Raw genomic sequence first — 18,111 nt, 5'->3', positions numbered from 1 at the left:
GAAGGTCTCCTCCACATCCTGACCAAGTGAGCATCACTAGGCTGTGGTACAGTAAGCAAGGCCTCCCTCTCAGAATACAGAGACCAGGGCAGCCTATATGGTACAAGGTGGTATTTCAGACAGCATGGTCCTGAGCTCTTTAGGGCCTTATAAGCCAAAAATAACACCTTCAACGTTTCTTGGTAGCTAACTGGCAACTAGTGCAGAGCTTTCAGGAGTCATGTGCACAGTAGGAAGCTTCATTGACCAATCTATCTACCACATTCTTCACTAGCTGCAGCTTCTTAACCAATCTCAAGAGCAGCCCCACATAAAGCACATTACAATAGTCCAATCTTGAAGTCACCAGTGCATGGATCACTGGGGCCAGTCTACCCCTGTCCAAGAATAGGCATAGCTCCCAGCCAAAGCTCATAATAGGCTGGTGCTCTTTGCCACCAAGGCCACTTGGGCCTCAAGTGACAGAGATGAATCTAAGAGTGCCCCAGGCTATGTCCCTGTCCATGTAAAGGGAGTGCAAAACCACCCAGGACAGAGAGCTTTCCCAGTGCCCAGACTTGGGAACTGCCCACACACAGAGCTTCCATCTTAACAAGATTCAGTTTCAGTTGGTTGGCTCTCATCAAGCCCAGCACTGCACCCATGCACCAGTTCAGGTCATGCACAGCCACACCTCACTCAGATGTAATAACGAAATAGCACTGGGTGTCATCTGCATACTAATGACAACTCACCCTAGATCTGCTAATGACCACACCCAACAGCTTCATATAGATGTTAAAAAGCATTGGTGACAGGATCATGCCCTGTCACACCCCACAGCACAATTATCATGGGGCTGAGACACAGTCCCCCAATGCCACTCTCTGGAACTGACTCTGCAGGTAGGAATGAAACTGCTGCAATAGGGTGAGCCCTACTCATACAACCGGTCCAGGAGGATACCATGGCTGATGGTATCAAAAGCCACTGAGAAATCAAGGAAAAGAAATAGAGTCATACTCCCTCTCCCAATAAAGGTCATCCCTAATGACAACCAAGGCTGATTCCATCCCAATCTCAGGCCTGAACCTAGACTGGCCTTGGTCTAGATCAGGGGTGTGCAACACACAGCCTGTGGGCCACATGCAGTCCCCCCCCAAGGGAGTTTTGCAGCCCCCACTGAGTCCCCTCCCTATGAGGCACAACCCCCACTGCAGCCATGTAACAGAATATTTCCTGAATGGGTAATGCACCTTCAGGGTGGGATCTCGGTCCAGTGCTCTGCAGGAAAGGGGGCAGGAGAGCAATCATTGCCATTCTGAATGGAAAGAAACAACGGGAGAGCAAGATGAAAATTTTTAGCTAGAGTTAACTGGAACTAGAATGCAGCTTTAGGAGAACCCCTTTAGGAGAGCCACAGAAGTTGCTCTTTGGGAATGTGCTACCTGCTACAGGAATTCCTGTTTTTTCCAGTGTGGTCTGCTTGTATATCCATAATAATAAAAGGGGATGTGTGTCTGTCCATCCATCACCACCATAGCTCCAAGACCATGAGACCTAGACAACTGAAACTTTGCATGCATACTAGGGGGACCCAAGGGGTATGCAACTCTGGGTTATTTTTTGAAAATGTGTTAATTTTCATTAATTTAAATGTGTGCAATGTGTCTATCTGGTTGAAGCATGCAGTACATCTTCAGCCACTGGGGGCAGACTTCTCTAACCAGCAGATAGCTTTGCAGCAGTCCACACAGTTTGATACCAGGGGAGATGAGTAGGCTGAGGGACAGAGTCATAGGCCTGCCCCGTCCTCCCTGAGCCCTCCCCCTTAGAAGAATGGAGTGGTCAGACCCTCCTTTAAGGAGCTACAGGAGTCCACCAGACAGGGGCTGTGCCTTGGGTGCCAGTGGATATGGCTTCACTTAGATGGGGAAGACGCAATGTGTCCAGCTCTGTCACAGCTGCATAGGTTTACTTGAAGACTTCACTGTATCGAACAAAAGGCCATTTAATAGGCTGAGGGGCAGAGTTATATGCCTGTTCCCACCCCCATCATGAGGAGCAGAATTCCCCTCAGGGAAAGGGAGTGGATAACCCTCTCAGGTGGCTATAGGGATGCACCATGGCAAGGGCCATGCCTAGGGGGGCCAACAGGAATGACTTCACTCAGTCGAGGTGGGCATAATGTGTCCAACTCTGACAACTCTGTATGTTTGCTTGCAGCCTTCACTGTATCAATGTAAGAGCAATTCCCACCCGTGCAAAGCCGGGGCCTCTCACTAGTTTGTAAATAAAGCAAATACTGCAAATATACTAGAAGCTGCTCTTGCACAAAAGAAACTAAATCCAATAGCATTGCCACTGGAATGTCTCATCCCTCTGAGACCTAGGGAGCATGTAACAATGGGGCTGTTCACACAACACACTCAGTGGTTGAGTGTGGGTTGTTTTGAACTGTGGGTTGCTTGGTGAACCATGTGTTAGTGTGTTGTCTGAACATCCACAGGGTGGCTTGTTAACCATGCAGTGTGGCTTGTTAACCACACTGAACAACCCAGCAACAAACCATGGGTTCTCAAGGTGGCATGAGTGTGGGTTAGCGTGTTGTGTGAACAGCCAAAATATTTTTCTGTGCCAAAGAAATGGATCTGACTTAGTTTTGCCAACCCAATAGGTGGTGTGTATATACACACACACACACACACACACACACCTGCATATCCAGCTTTTGTACCTACAAGTTCCTCAAAGAAGATCCAATACCACAGTATGAAACTTCATATCCTTAAACACAGCCCAGCTCCTGACATCAACAGTCTTCTTTCCTCCCTCATGAACCATCAGCCATTGGCAAGATGCCCTTGAAGATAATGGACAGGGCAGCTAAGAGGGCATTCTGGATGTGTTGTTATCGCTACATGTGTCATAACAGCCAATTTCATGGGAGAATGTCATGTACTCCTATACAACAAATGAGTCCTTGAAAAGAGTTAAGACATTCCCACATTACCTGAAGATCTAGAGCCATTGCCAGTATATCAGCTGATGAGCAGAAAAAGCCTCAGACATAAATCTATGGAAGCACTTCGGCCAGTGAGAGGAAAAGAAAGAGGGGAGATATCAGTATTCAAGACCCCGATTCAGAGAATTTCAAGTGTAAGTAAAAGATGGAGGCAGGATGGGGGTGGAATAGGCTTGCTTCAGCTACTTCTTAGCTGCTAAAGGTATACTGGCACTTCATTTCTGAATCACATTATTCTGGAATTCATACTTCACACATAAATATCATTCACCCCAGGCTACAGAATGGAATACCAAGTCTGGGCCCATTAGCAGTTCCCTTAAACAGTTTCCTATACCTTCTTCAACTGAATAAATATAAGAAAAATCTGTTTCAGTATAAGTGTATTTTATATTCACTCATTTCCTATGAAAATCTGCATGTCGATGGTTTGCAGTATTTCAAATGAATCAGAGAAAATGGCCTATAGTCTAAGTATAATTTTGGAGCTACTTATTGTGGTGGTGAATATGTTCTTCTATAATGTATCCATTTGGGCTGGAGCCATTCAGTACTGTGCTTGCGCCCATCATAACAATGCCATTTTCAGACTTCCTCTGCAAAAAAAATTATTCAGATTTGTTTAAAATTGTTGCATGTGACTAACATAATCTCACAACATTGCCAGCATCATGGAAGTGTACTGGTGGCATAATATCCCATGACATAATTTATAAAATTCAACCTTGGTGGGGCCAAGAACAGCATCCACTCTTAGCAATGAGTGGTAGCTACAGCTCCTCAATTTTTCATGTTGTATGTGAAGATCTAACCATGTTGTGCAAAAAAGGAGAAAAGACAACCCCTTTGCACACCTTTAAATAAGGTGTGCGTGCACCCCTCAGAAAGCATTCTTGCAGTAATATGGAATCCTGATTAAGAACTTGGAGCATTGAGGGAACTGTAGTGCAAAAAGGAGCACCAACCATTTAAACCATCACCCCTAGCCAGCACAGCCAATGGTGAGGGACTACAGGAGTTGTAGGCCAAAACATCTGGAGGGCCACAAGTTGCCCACCCCTGATTTAAACTCTGAGCTACCATTTTTGAGGAACAGGGGAATGGCCAAAAAAATTGGGCCTCTCCAATTGAGGGATTTTTATACAAAAAGTAAACAGCACAAAAATTCACCACAGCCAGTTATATAACTGTTATATGAACTGTTATATGAACTGTCAACAGTGTTGGTAATGTACAGGAAACAAAAGTATCACCAGCAAAACAGATTTATTGGATCTTTATTCTGGGGCCAGTGAATGAGACCCAGACCAAATTAGTTACTATGGACAGAGAATGACAATTGGATCAATCTGATTCACCAGTTGCCAGTTCCACTGGCAATGATCAGGAGTAAAGTAGCAGCTTTGGCAAGAATGAATAGATCCGTGTTGTTCCATGATTATTTTTTTTGAAGTGCCAGCTTAAGACCAGAGTTAAGGCTATTTCATGACAGTGCAAGCTCCACAAAGTCAGAAAATTGGAAGCTAAGTCTGATGCCTTAACAGACATGCCCCCTGATCAGTAATGATGCTGTGCAACATCACAACTTGTGCTTGCTTAAAACTTACCCTTCATGCACCCACATCTTTCCTTGGTCTCTCTTTGAGTCCCACTTTCACATGGAGAGGATGACGTGCCTGGGACCAGCAAAGGTGCCTAGTCTTCTATTCCCTGAAGAAGCGTCTGACCTTACTGTATTGCTAGAGGAATTCTCCACTGAGTTGACCCATGCCTGTTAGTTGCCAACATCAGTAAAAGTAGTTTGAACTTTTCTTTTCTGTGTAGCTTAACTCTACACAGTTTAGATCTCCAGGATCTCTCTGCACTTAAGAATTTTGAAGGTCTGAATAGGGCTAGGTTCTCACAACCATCTGAATGAGTATACGTAGTGTGAATGCACATTCAGTGTAATGAATGGACACCCCCAGTGTAAGGCCACACAGAAAGGAACAGTAGGGATTAGAGCCCTTGTGCCGCATTTCTGCTTTCAGAAAGGCCCTGATCCTTTCCCTTCTCCCATCTGTGCCTTCCATCTCCCTCCACCCCCACCCCACTTTAATTCTCTGAGGGTCAAATTACGGACTGTTTTAAAGATGTACCTTTAAAGGTTGGTTGGGGTTTTAATCTCTTAATTAATTGTGGATGATTAAAGTTCTCCAGTTCTATACATCCCACCCCATCAGTTGATTATGGGTCATCACTGATTATACCACCAGTGCTCAGAAAATGTAGCACCCAAAGCAGGGACAGGCAACCAGGAGTCTGGGGTCAACTGGCTCATGTGGGCTTCGTAGCTGGCCCCCTTTGAAGAACACTTGCAGTAACTGCTTCTTTGGAATACTTCTTATCTAGCACCAGTATTTGAGTTCTCTATGTCAGGAACCTTTCCTGGGCACATTCTAAGCATCCTCTCAAACCCACAAGGTTGTCTGACGGTAAAAGATTAGCCACATCTTTGCCAATTCTCACCTTCTTCTAGGTGCAACTTGAATTCACCTCTAGCAACCCACCCCAACCAGAGCCAGACACAAAGGCCTGGTTTGCATGTAACAATAACCCAGAGTATGAGTTGAGTGTGGGTTGTCACTGAATCATGGGTTGTTTTTGTGACCCTCACACTACAGTTTAACTATGGGTTGTTAACAATGAACAACCCAGGAAGAGAACCCATGATTTGCTCTTGAGTTGTGAACTCTGAGTTGCTCGTTATTAACAATGCATAGTTAAATCATAATGCAGGGTTTGCACATAACAACAACCCATGATTAACAACCCATACTCAACCATACCCAACCCATATTCTGGGCTGTCGTACATGAACCAGGTCAAAATGGTGTCTTAGAGGGAGGAATCAATTATCTACTACATCCTATGTGTCAGGGTGGACACTGAGCCCATAGAATCCCAGAGTAGTTCTGATTCTGAGGAAGAGAAGTCGCTCCTGGGAGAGGAGCGCGCTCCTCTTTCCCAGGGCCAACAGCTGACGGAGATTCCTCCCACCAGCATTCCTAGCTTAGATAGCAGTCTTGGGAGTGACAGAGCGCGGGAAGCAGACTTGATGGATACGTGACACCGACGCAGAGAGTGGCGCCAAATGGAGGGCGCAGAAAGGAGGCGTAGTGCCCGGTTGGCGCGCAAACAACAGCTGCACCCAGAGGATCCAAGGGAAAAGGGGAGGGACTCTCCCTAGTCCTTAAGTTCAGGGTCTGCCAGTGATTCCCTTTCAAACGGGGACCAACTGTTCCAACTTAGGGCATAGGTACTCTGCTGCTCATATCTAGTTGCTAACAGTAGAGTTGTTAAGTTGTAAAAGAGGAATAAAGCTTTGAAAAGAATCCCTTTGTCTGTGTCTGGATTTGGCTACTGGATTAGACTGAGAGAGGCCTCCAAGGAGCCCTTGACACTATGAACCATACACTGGGATATATACAAATCACATGTGAATTACCAGAGAACACTAAAATAGCCAGCAGAGCTGAAGAAAGACCTGGTTAAAAGCAACCAATCACTACTCCTAATTTACAGATGAGGAACACTGAGGCCAAGAGAAAAACAATTAGCACAAGGCCAACCATGGCAGAAATATTTTTTTTCCCCCTTGCAGTTTTACTTTCTCTTGTTAAGGTGCTGGGAGTCAGAAATCCCCACAAATTTACTGCAGATCACCCAGAGATCTACAGGTGATCCTGATCTACCTTTTGCCTACCCCTGTTCTAAAGAATAAGCAAGAAAGAGTCACAAGATTTTTTGTTTGCCATCTTAGAGCTAGCTGTATCTGTGCCCTGACACCTAATTTTTGGCGGTAGTTGTGCAACATCCTTGCCTAGCAGGACGGTGAATTCACCCAAGTTGCTGTCTGCTCAGGATGCCCCTGCAGATTTGCCAGTACATTACGCCATTTCCATTACTCAAGTTATGCACACTAGGATCAATGTGATAGTTCTTCAGAATTAGTGATGGTATACTTGGAAGTTCTACCATTCTAATTTCAATACCACAGTAAAACTCCACATCTCAATAAAATGCCATCAGAAATGTGAGAATATTGGAGGGTGGGAGTGAGAACATAGAGGTTTCTTATTTGGGCCATAATCCAGCCAAAGTGATGCACTTTTAAATCCCACTGTTATGTGAGACTCAACTACGTATTCAGCTATCTTCCATTTGATATCAATAGGCCATACAAGTGTTTCAGTCTGGCCAGATTTTGTCTTTTATGAACAATCCTGAGCCACCTTTAATTACAATTAAGTAAAGCAAAATAACAACACGCAAGGAATCTGACCTACAAAATGAGCTGTAGCCAAGCACCGTACCCAATTATATAGTCACAGCACGGTTAGTAATGAAATGAAAAATGTCCTAATTCAACAAATGACATTCTGCCTGTAACGGCTGTTATGAAAACTCTGTGCTTGCTTTTGGGACTATATTTAGAAATGGATTGCAGATCAAAGTAACAGCTGTATTTCCATTAATGTGGCAAACATGATGACAGCTCCTAGAAAGAAATGCAACAGAGCCATCTAATGGATTAGGCAGCAATCAGCTGCCTTTCTGAGTCACTACAAAAAGTTGCCTTTGGTCTTGCTTCGGAAACTTTATTTACAGCTAATATATTGGTCTGTCCTCATTCTGTACCTCCTGGTATAAAGCTTGCATTGCATGCCTGGTGTCTTTTCTACATGTATTTGGCAAGCTGCCATTAGAAAAAGATAGGGGACCAGGATTCAAAGTTGCTATGCAAAATGGGTGTGGAACCTCAAGCCCAGGAGCCAAATCTGCCCTTCCGGGGATCCCCAGGAGGCCACTCCCCCTTCCCCCCAACCACCAATCATTTGGTGGTTTCCTGGCTTTTATTCACTTTTCCCCTCATTCCAAAAGGTTGAAATGCTTCTCCTAAGGTTTCATTACTAACAATACTAGCTTGAAGTGAAAATATGCTGGCATTTTGGTGCCATCCCTTTTTGTGTTTAGCCCTGTCCACCATTGGAATGGGACTCCTCAAATCTGCTCAGAAACTGAGTTTAGCGCTTGGACTGAAAGAGGTTCCACACCTCTGATATAAAAGACACTCAGGGCCGGGGGGGGGGGGGACCTTCCCATTCTGACCCACCTACAGTCCAGCCTCTGAACCATTGAGTTCTTTGTACCCTTTGTTTTGAGCCCTACAACTGCATTGGAGTTCAGGCAGCAGCCGTCCTTTCTTTCTGCTTGGGCATCCCTCACACTGGTGTGTGTCAGCTCTGAGAATAACACTTTAATACAGGACAAAAACTCCATGTGAAGAAGCCCTCTTTCACAGCATGACTCTCCACTCCATTCTGGCACCTATCTCACATTTCCAGGTCCAGAGTTCCCCTGCCTTCCTACTGAACCACCTTGTTGCCATGTTTGCCTAGGGAGAGGGTTTGCTTTGCATACCCAGAAAGAAAGTTTTACCCCCTGGTAAAGTGCCCCATTGATTCTAGAGCCAGGTTCCAAACATAATGCAGCACAACCTACCAGCTCCATCCAGCTGCAGGTTGGGCCAGCGTTACTTTCAGCGAAGCTCAGAGAGGTTTCCTTGCCTCTTGATTAATTTCCCTCTGGTGGCTATCCAGGGCCACAGTAGTACAGTGTCACAGCCACAAGTATCATCAAGGGTGCTCAGGTAGTGCTTGAGCTTGCTGACCTGCCTGGGAGGTGGGGACAGTTCAGGATTGGGCCATTTTTCCCCTACCAAGGCTCTGGATTCGCCTATTCAAAGGTTCTCTCATGGGTTAGTTCTCTGTGTGCCAGGCATGGCTCTCAGGCAAGCATTTGCATATTTCCCTAGTTACAGAGAACAACTCCCCTTCATCTAATCGAGGAGGAAGCATATACACACTGTGCCTCCTGTGGCCATTCAGAGTCTTCTTACTGATGACGTTCCCACCAGGTTCCCATGCTGCTCCTTCCAGAAACAAAATGGATTCTTGAGCAGGGGTGTCAGGGTAAAGCCAATTAAATACATCGCACACAACACATGAGTCAGAGGGCCAGCACATCTGAAGCTCCTCTGTAACAAATGACCTTCTGGGCTGTAACTGTTGTATGGAGGATATGAGCCACTAGATGGTGGTGAGCAGAAAGGTGCTCTGCTGAAGAGAGACAAAAGACCTCACTGTTTTCCCCTATATTCATTGTAAGGCACAAAATAAAGGCAGTGTGTCTGGTTGACCAAGATCAGAGCTGTGGCAGCAGCACTGCAAAGGTGAGCCAATATATGTGACATGGGAATTGTCCTTGAGCCATGAAGCAGTCTCTTTGATCCGCCTTTCTTTCCTCCCCTCTGCCCACACAAGAGTATAGTGGTAGATATGCAATCTAATATCTGGCACACAATTTCACTTGGCTTTTATACACACACACACACACACACTCATTGTTTCTAGTCTAGAGAAAAAACTTGAAACGTATGGGAGCAGAATATCTTATATAATACACGTCTATGCAAAGTGTTTGGGCTTTCTCAGTTAATTCTGATCATAGAATTTGAATTTCCTTGTCATGGAATTTGGAGAGGGGCTTTTTTGTGCAGAACAAAGCACCACAGGCTGCCACTTCTCCAAGAGGCAATCAAAGTCAGTTCTTAGAGTCAAAGAACAGGGTCCAATCTACATGGAAATGGAATGAGAAGCGCTTTCTGGTTTTGTCCAGATTTTCATGAAATCGCCTTTGGTCTGTCAGCAGCACATGACGCAAGAAAAGCTGAGTCTACGCCACCTAAAAACCCGCTTTCACAAGTCACATAAGAACTCTTTAAACCGCCTTACTTTGGGGTTGGGTGGAGTTCTGCCAGTTGAAGTGAACGTCATCAACTGCAGAGATGCCGCTCAGCGAATGAGAGAGGCTTGTTCCCCGCCCTGTCCAGGCTCCCGCTACTGGCCGCCCCTTCTCCTTCCCCCCTGTGAATGAAACTGCTCAGTCAAGTGCAATGGATGCACATGACTTACTTCTGAGTAGGCACGTTTAGCAAACACCTCCCCTCGCATGCTCCCTCTTTCAGGGGAAGTCAGGGTGAATTAAAGTACTTGAATTACATTGCTGTAGATGTGCAGACAGACAGGTTTGTGCCCCCCACCCCCACTCTACACACTCCCATGTTTTGTTAAGTCAGTAGGAGACACCGAGTTACTTCCGCCCGTATTCTCCTTTCTGTGCTCAGTCTAGTGAAATGGATGAGAATGAGGGGGGAGGGGACTATCACTTTTTGAGCTCATATATGCGCACATTCGAACCATCAGCTCTTCAAATCAATAAAGCTCTCAATTTTTTAGCCCTCTGCTCCCCCATCCATGCAGCTTTAAATCAACAAGCCCTCCCCTCACTTGCTTGCAGTGCAGGAGTTACTTCCGAGTAGACATGCAAACATCCTCCTTCCTGCCTCTCTCTCCCTCTGGTGGCAGCAGCACCCCTAAGCCCCGGTGAAGTAATGCAAAGGGCGCTACAGCACTCCTCCAGAAAAGCGATATTGTGAATTACTGAGCAGCAGCAGTGCTGATGTTAATAATAATGGTCCTGGTAGGGTTAGGGGTCATTTGGGGGCCATCAGCTCTTAAAATCAATAAAGCCCTGCATACCTGAGAAAGAGGAAGAGGGGGGAGGGCATTGCAGAAATGTGTGGAAAACTACAATGCTGCGTGGAGTTTCCTTTCGTTTTTACAAAGGGAACCCAAAAGCAAACTGCTGACTTTCTCAGAAGTAAGCCACATTGAAAATAAATGATTTACTTCTGAGTAGACATGGTTATTCATGCCAGCTTGTTGTTCCTTGAGGAAAAGAAATTAAAAGGGAGAAAGGAAAGACCAGGCCCCATTCATATTTGAAGGTGTGCAGATAAGGAGAAATGGAAGGTTAACTCTTTCCAGTCCTTTCCCCTCCTGCTGTTTGAGGCTTGCTCTCTGCCATTCTTCTACCCACCCCCTAGCACCACCTTTGTGGGCAATGAACTGCAAAAGAGGATGAGTTACTTCCAAGTAGGGATGCTTAGTTTTAAAGGGGCAGGCTTGAAGCTTGCTCTCCACCACTCTCCACTCCTGCACTCAATGAATATTTATAACAGACAGAGGAATTCTCCCAACCTTCTGCTCCTGTACTTGGCAAAAGTGCAATTCGAAGTGACTTCCAGGTAGACAGGACTCTGCTCTCCCCGCACCCACCCATCCCCTGCCACTTTCCCTTCTGCCAATCAGTGCTGTTCCAGCAGCCCATGGTGAGGGCAGTTCAGCTTACACAGACCCCAAAAGCACCATGAAAGCGCTGTGATGGGATAATCCATCAGAAAAGCAGTCTCAGAAACAGTCTCAGAGCTAGAAAAAGCATGCTGGAAACAGAAAAGGGCATGCTTCACCTGACACTATCAACTTTGGGGTGCAGTAGAACCCGTATAATGTAGATCCAGCCCTGGTCACCCAGTCCAAACTCTTGCGGTAGAACCATTTAGCTGCCCAGATCTATCTATATTCTGCAGAACAGAGAACTCAAGCAAGACTGCCCAGCAGTGTCCTGCAGGAGAAAACAAAAGGGATACTGCTAAGTCATGCCAAAGGAAAAGGTATTCTGCAAAACTTCACAACACAGCATACTATCTCTAATTATCATTTATGCACATGCCTAATAGTGACCTAACTGCTTTATCTGTTGTAAAGCACCTAGTTGACTGGTGGCAGGTGATTTAATATTATTATTCTTAACATCAGTGAGATGTTAAGAATAATAACCCTAGGAAAAGGCAGCAGTGCCTGTTCTCTTGGAGGAAGAAAAACAAATATCAGACATGTGTGCCCACTTGGGCATATTGAGACATCAGAATAGAAAACCACAAAATAGCCTTCAAAACTTTGTCTAATTCTTGGTGAGGCCCTTCACGTCTAAAACTGGTCCAAGAGGTTAGTCCAGAATTTCTTAAGATAAAACATTCTAATGACACCGATAGTGATATTGCAGCTGTGTTAATGCCCGACTGACATATGCCAGTTTAAGCAGGCAACATTTAAATTGCTCATTCGCTTTGTTGTCAGAACGATTTGAAAGGCCACTGAAGTAATTACATATGCAGTTAGCATTGTTTGTAAGACTCCTTGATATGTAGCATCTGTCTGTAAGGGCAGAGATCTAACAGAAACAGAAAGAGAGAAGAAAATAGGGGGGGCAGCAGTGGAGGGGAAAGAGCAATAGTATCAGCGGCAGTATGTCTATGTACACCAGTTGCCAGAGAACATGGGTAGGAGGGTGCTGTTGCACCAATGTCCCACTCATGTGTTTCCTGTGGGCAGCTGGCTGGCCACTGTGTGAACAGAATGCTGGGCTAGGTGGACCTTTGGTCTGACCAGCAGGGTTCTTCTTATGTGCTTATGTTCTTACTATATATGTGGGGGGGGGGAGTGGAGAGTAGAGGCAAGGAAATTATTGAGGGGGGAATTTAGTGAGGATGGGGTGTCAGGGCACCTATTGCAGGCTACAGTAAAGGTTGGGGGGGGGATGGGTTGTGCACCCCTGCTCTAAAGGTTAACAGATAAAACCAGCATTTTGAATTGACAGCCAGTGCAGCCAATGAACCACTGGCAATTTTAATATGATTAAACTGCCCAGTCCCATTTAACAATCTTGCAGCCCTATTTTGGGCCAGCTGCAGTTTCTGGGACTGTTTTCAAAGACAGACCGGAGTACAACATATTACAGTAAGCTAAACAGGAGGTTAGCTGCCAGCTCACCTCCTAAGATACCTATTTGCGCTCAGGCCTGAGGACCTTATGACTCAGGGCCAAACTAGACCTGGCATTAAGTGCATGACTGGTTTTTGTTTACTATGTAGCAGCAACAGGGAGGGGGACAATCCAGATCAGAACTATGGCATGGGTGGGGGGAAGGTTAACCCTTTGCATCTGCCACAGTCCCATTCCAGATCTCCTACTGCCCCAATGGCTATTTAGACTGCAATCCTATATCCATTTACCTGGGTGTAAGGACCGTTGAATTCAAGTTGACTTATTTCTGAGTAGACATGTATAGGTGGGGTAGGCAACACATAGCCCACAGGCTGCACTGCCCCCCACAGCCAATTTTGCGGCCCCCACAGCCCCACTGAAAGTAGTGCAATGGTGTGGAAAAAACACTGATTTCCCTTTAAAACAAAATGAGTGGGGAGCGTTCACCATGTTTTAAAGCACAATTGTGCTCCTGGAAGCATCCAGTGAGCACAATTTTGCTTTAAAACAAGCCTCTCAGAAAGTCTCTCTGCATTGTCATTTTAATATGAAATGACAATGCTGTTCTTCCATTACAGCAAGGGAGACATTTTTGTATTTCTATATTTTCTTTACATTTTTATTATGCTCTGTTCCTCAGAGTGCAATTAGTTCAGCACCAGGAAATCTATGTTTGAATGTCTCCACTGAATGCTCTAAGAAATTGTGATAGATATGTCCATCTAAGCCTTGTGAGCCTATGGAGCCTTCTGAGATGAATCAATTCGTTCTTTGCTTCTCAATTACGTTTTCAGCAATTTAGCACTGCCTGGTTTTAATTGAGGTGAGCTGTTACTATGAAGGCCTTTACCTGCAGTCATGATGTCTACGGGAGAAAAATGTCCTTATTGCTTCCTGGTTTATGTAGAGAGTAGCATGGAGACAGTGAACAATTTACTTACCCAGTGCTGAGTGTTTACTATGAACTGAAATACTCAGGGTGCAAACTAGATGAGACAGTGAGCAATCCTGTGGGGGGGTTTTAAAGGCTAACGCAGTCATGGAGGGAAATTCAGACTGGAACAATGACACTGCAGGGAGGGAGGGGGGATTTATTTGTTTGTTTGTTTGTTTGTTTATTAATTACATTTCTATACTGCCCAATAGCCAAAGTTCTCTGGGCAGTTTACAACAATTAAATAATATATAAACATAATGGACAAATTATTCTGACTACTTACAAGGAAGGTACTGATCCTTCCATTTGTACCTAAATCAAGAGTTTTCATTAAAGAGAGTCCAGCTTCATTATACACTAGTCAGTTTAAATTCACATATCCACATGTTATATACATGTGCAATTTTGTTTTGACCCACATATTTGCTTGGGTCACCACCTTTTTTCTGACAAGTCTCTTAACTTTTAACAACTTTTAACAACTGCATGCAGGCAGAAATCCAAAGATACAGTTTGGCCAGGTGATGCAAACGTGATGAATGCTTGCAAAGGTGATGACTTGCAAAGGTGATGAATGCTTCAACTCTTGAATTTTGCCCATTATGAACATGTTGCACGCATAGAAGCCCTAGGTGACAACTTTATTATTTTCCCAGGTTTATATCTTGTCCCATGGCAGACAAAAGAGTTGTCTACTTTTTGATGGAAGAATCTCTGCTATCATTGCTGAGTGGAAAAAAGTAATAAGTTGCCTCTCTCATCACGATGCTACCAGGATGGTAGGTCTATGCCTGCAGGACTTCTTTCTGCTGCCTAGTTATTAAAAACTGGAATGGAAGCCTCTCCCCTTTATCTTAGTAGCTGTACCCTCCATCGTGTACACAGCTGATATTTCTGCATGATGTTTCCCACTAGTGCTTTGTTTCTGAAAGTAGGACCATCAGGTTGACACCCAATCCAGGCCCAAAGAAAATAAAAGTTATACATTAAACCACAATAAAATGAAGATGTATAGACTGAACACAGTTATACTGGTTTTACAGTCATTTCATCTCCCCAGGAAATTCCCAGCACCCTCCCAAACTACAGCCCTCGTTATACTTTGGGGAAAACCATGGCAGTAACACCAGTAGAAAAGCAGTATAAATCTGACAAAGATTCTCCATCCAACATCTCAGATGTAGAAAGCCAGCTCTGGTGTTTCACTGAAAGCAATAAAACTTCCAGTATTACATAGCTACACTTTAAAAGTCCCACAGTAATGATGACCATGTTGCAGTCCATAAGGCAGCTTTCCTTCTGTTTAGGGAGACAAATTGCCATCTTTATGGGGGAAGACAGTTCCGCTCTGTTCTTCAGGCAGAAAGTTCCTGTTGCCATTTGAGTGTCCCACTGTCAACGCTAACACAGTTTGTCATCTGTTATGTCAAAAACATTCTGTCACATGAAAGAATCAGGTTTGTTTTGGCAGGTAAGGACACTGAGTGGAAGTCAAAAGACCTCGTACTCATTAAAAGGAAAATGACTCCTCTGGGCTCACTTTCTTGCTTGATTCACTGCTGTCCGGACAGCGCGCTCAAACATATGCTTCGCTCCCCTGTTGGTGAGAGAGCAGCACTCCACATAACCCTTCGCTCAGATGTCCTTGGCCAGTCGCTTGCCACGCACCGAGCTGATACAGGTTGCGCTATGAGATCCCACTTTCCTCTGGTCTGTCTGGGTAGCCACCACTAAAGTGGGGATTTGGGGCAAGTGGGTCCTGATCTCTGTGACCCATTTGCTCCTCAAGCTGAGGAATGAGCTGAGATTGGCCACTGAGAATCACATTAATACCACTTCGGCCTGTTGATAGGAAAGAGGGTAGATGCCTATGAAGGAATTGCACCTAGCTGTGTCCCAAAGGCCTAAACTAATCTGGACATCATCCAGGAAAACATCCTCTGCATTTAATTCTTCAGTGTAATCCTTTCCCCTGCACTTTTTTCCCAATCTGAATCTCCCCTCTTCTCAAATCTGTTGTGTGCCCCACAGGGACACTTAGAGGTACTATACAAGTCCACAAGAAAATCTATATGGGCTTCCTTTTACAACAGACTACTGGCCCTGATCTGCCTTTATGTGCACTCTGCATCTGGGGCTGTAAGTGCAGAATCCAGATGAGATAACCCTTAATCACAGCAATCTGCTGTTGGGAGTGGGGAGATCCAGTGTCCTTTTCCCCTTCCCAAATAGCTTCTTAGCCCTGTTACCAGTTTCTGATCATGGCTATGCAAGTATATCCCTGGTGGCTGGTTTGGGAGGAAAACCCTACATACAAAACCCATTTGCACATGTAGTTCCTCATCCAGCTAGAGAGAAGCAAAGAGAAGCTTGCTTCCACCAACAGCTTGCATCAAACAGGGGGCTGGACTAGATGGCCTACAAAGCTCCCTCCAAGGACAATTCTCGTTGTTTCCCTACAGGTATAACAAAGTGGCATACATTATGTTCACCACAAGAGGTCAGCATAAATCCAGGAACATAGCATACCCGTCCCTTTCCTTTCACTTGTGACTTGCCCACAATTTTGTGCATATGGTTGTCCTAATAAAGGGGTTGCCTGACCACGGATTTTGGGATTTTTCTTATGGATCAGCATGGCTTACTTTGCCTTATTAGCATTCTCTTATTTAAAAACACATGCATCTTTTTCAGCCTTGACAAATTAAGGATGGCCCATTTTCTGTAATTTAGATGGTTGGCTTTGTTATCATTTCAAATCATTGGGTCCTTGTGGTTTGAAGGCTGTGAATAATATTTTAAAACACCGCTAATGGAATACTTTGAGTTCAGCATTGTACGGTAAAATGTGCCACATTTTAGTCACGTGGGCTTCAGGCTGCCCCTGTGATGAACACAAGCTAATTTCTCGTTGAAGACTGTTTAGTCACCCAAAAGCAATACATTTGGGTAACCTTCAAGTGCAGCAGCTGTTGTGCATCAGACATTCATTTCTGCACTAACAGCTGATTACCAAAGGTGTAAGATTGATCATAGGGAACTTCCACTGCAATAAGCATAGGGAGAGGCCAAAGTCAGCCCTCCAGTTAACATTCCTGCTGCAGTGACTGGACATCATCAACAGCCAGTAGCAGCAGAGAGAGGGGCAATTTGCATTTTTCTGCTGAATTGTCATGACACCTGTCATCAGAAGAGCCTTATGTTTCTTATACTCAAAGTGTATGGAAAGATGGCATGATGATAATAATTATTATTTATTTTAACCACCCCAAATTTTTTAGGGTGGTTAAAACAGAAAGGGATTGTGAAGCGCTCCAAAAGGATCTCTCCAGACTGGGAGAATGGGCATCTAAATAGCAAATGCAGCTCAATGTAAGCAAGTGTAAAGTGATGCACGTTTGGGGCAAAAAATCCCAACTTCAAGTATAACTTAATGGGATCTGAGCTAGCGGCGACCAACCAAGAAAGAGATCTCGGGGTTATGGTGGACAGCTCGATGAAAATGTCAGCCCAGTGTGCAGCTGCTGTAAAAAAGGCAAACTCTGTGTTAGGCATAACTGAGAAAGGAATTGAGAATGAAACTGCCAATATCATACTGCCATTATACAAATCTATGGTGTGACCACACTTGGAATACTGTGTCCAGTTCTGGTAACCACACCTAACAAAAGATATTGCATAGCTGGAAAAAGTGCAGAAAAGGGCAACTAAAATGATCAAGGGGCTGGAGCATCTCCCCTATGAGAGAAGGTTACAACAGCTGGAATTGTTTAGCTTGGAAAAAAGGCAAGTAACGGGAGACATGATAGAGCTGAACAAAATTATGCATGGTGTGGGGAATGTGGACAGAGATATCTTTTCTCCCGCTCTCATAATACTAGAACCGAGGGCCATTCCATGAAGCTGATCGGTGGGAGATTTGGGACAGATAAAAGGAAGTTCTTCTTCACACAGCGCATAGTTAAACTGTGGAACTCGCTACCACAAGATGTAGTGATGGCCACCAATTTGGATGGCTTTAAAAGGGGGGTGGACAAGTTCCTGGAGAAGAAGGCTGTCAACAGCTACTAGTCCTGATGGCTATATGCTACTTCCTGTATCAGAGACAGTATGCCTTGTACAGCAGTTGCTGGGGATCATGGGTGGGAGGGTGCTGTTGCACTCATGTCCTGCTTGGGGGTTTCCTGTTGACAACTGTTTGGCCACTGTATGAATAGAATGCTGGACTAGATGGACCCTTGGTCTGATCCAGCAGGCTTCTTCTTATGTTCTATGTTTTCTGTCAAAAGACACTTACAGCGCAATCCTATTCAGATAGGCGGCCGCCTCCGAACTCGGAGGTGACCGCCTATCCAAAGCAGGGCAGGAGAAGCATGGAGGGGATCGTTCCTTCTGCGCTT

Source organism: Heloderma suspectum, chromosome 1 (assembly GCF_057233095.1).
Source record: "Heloderma suspectum isolate Gila_16-S chromosome 1, 16-S_ref, whole genome shotgun sequence".
NCBI classification, from domain to species: Eukaryota; Metazoa; Chordata; class Lepidosauria; order Squamata; family Helodermatidae; genus Heloderma; species Heloderma suspectum.
This window is presented reverse-complemented; position numbering follows the sequence as displayed.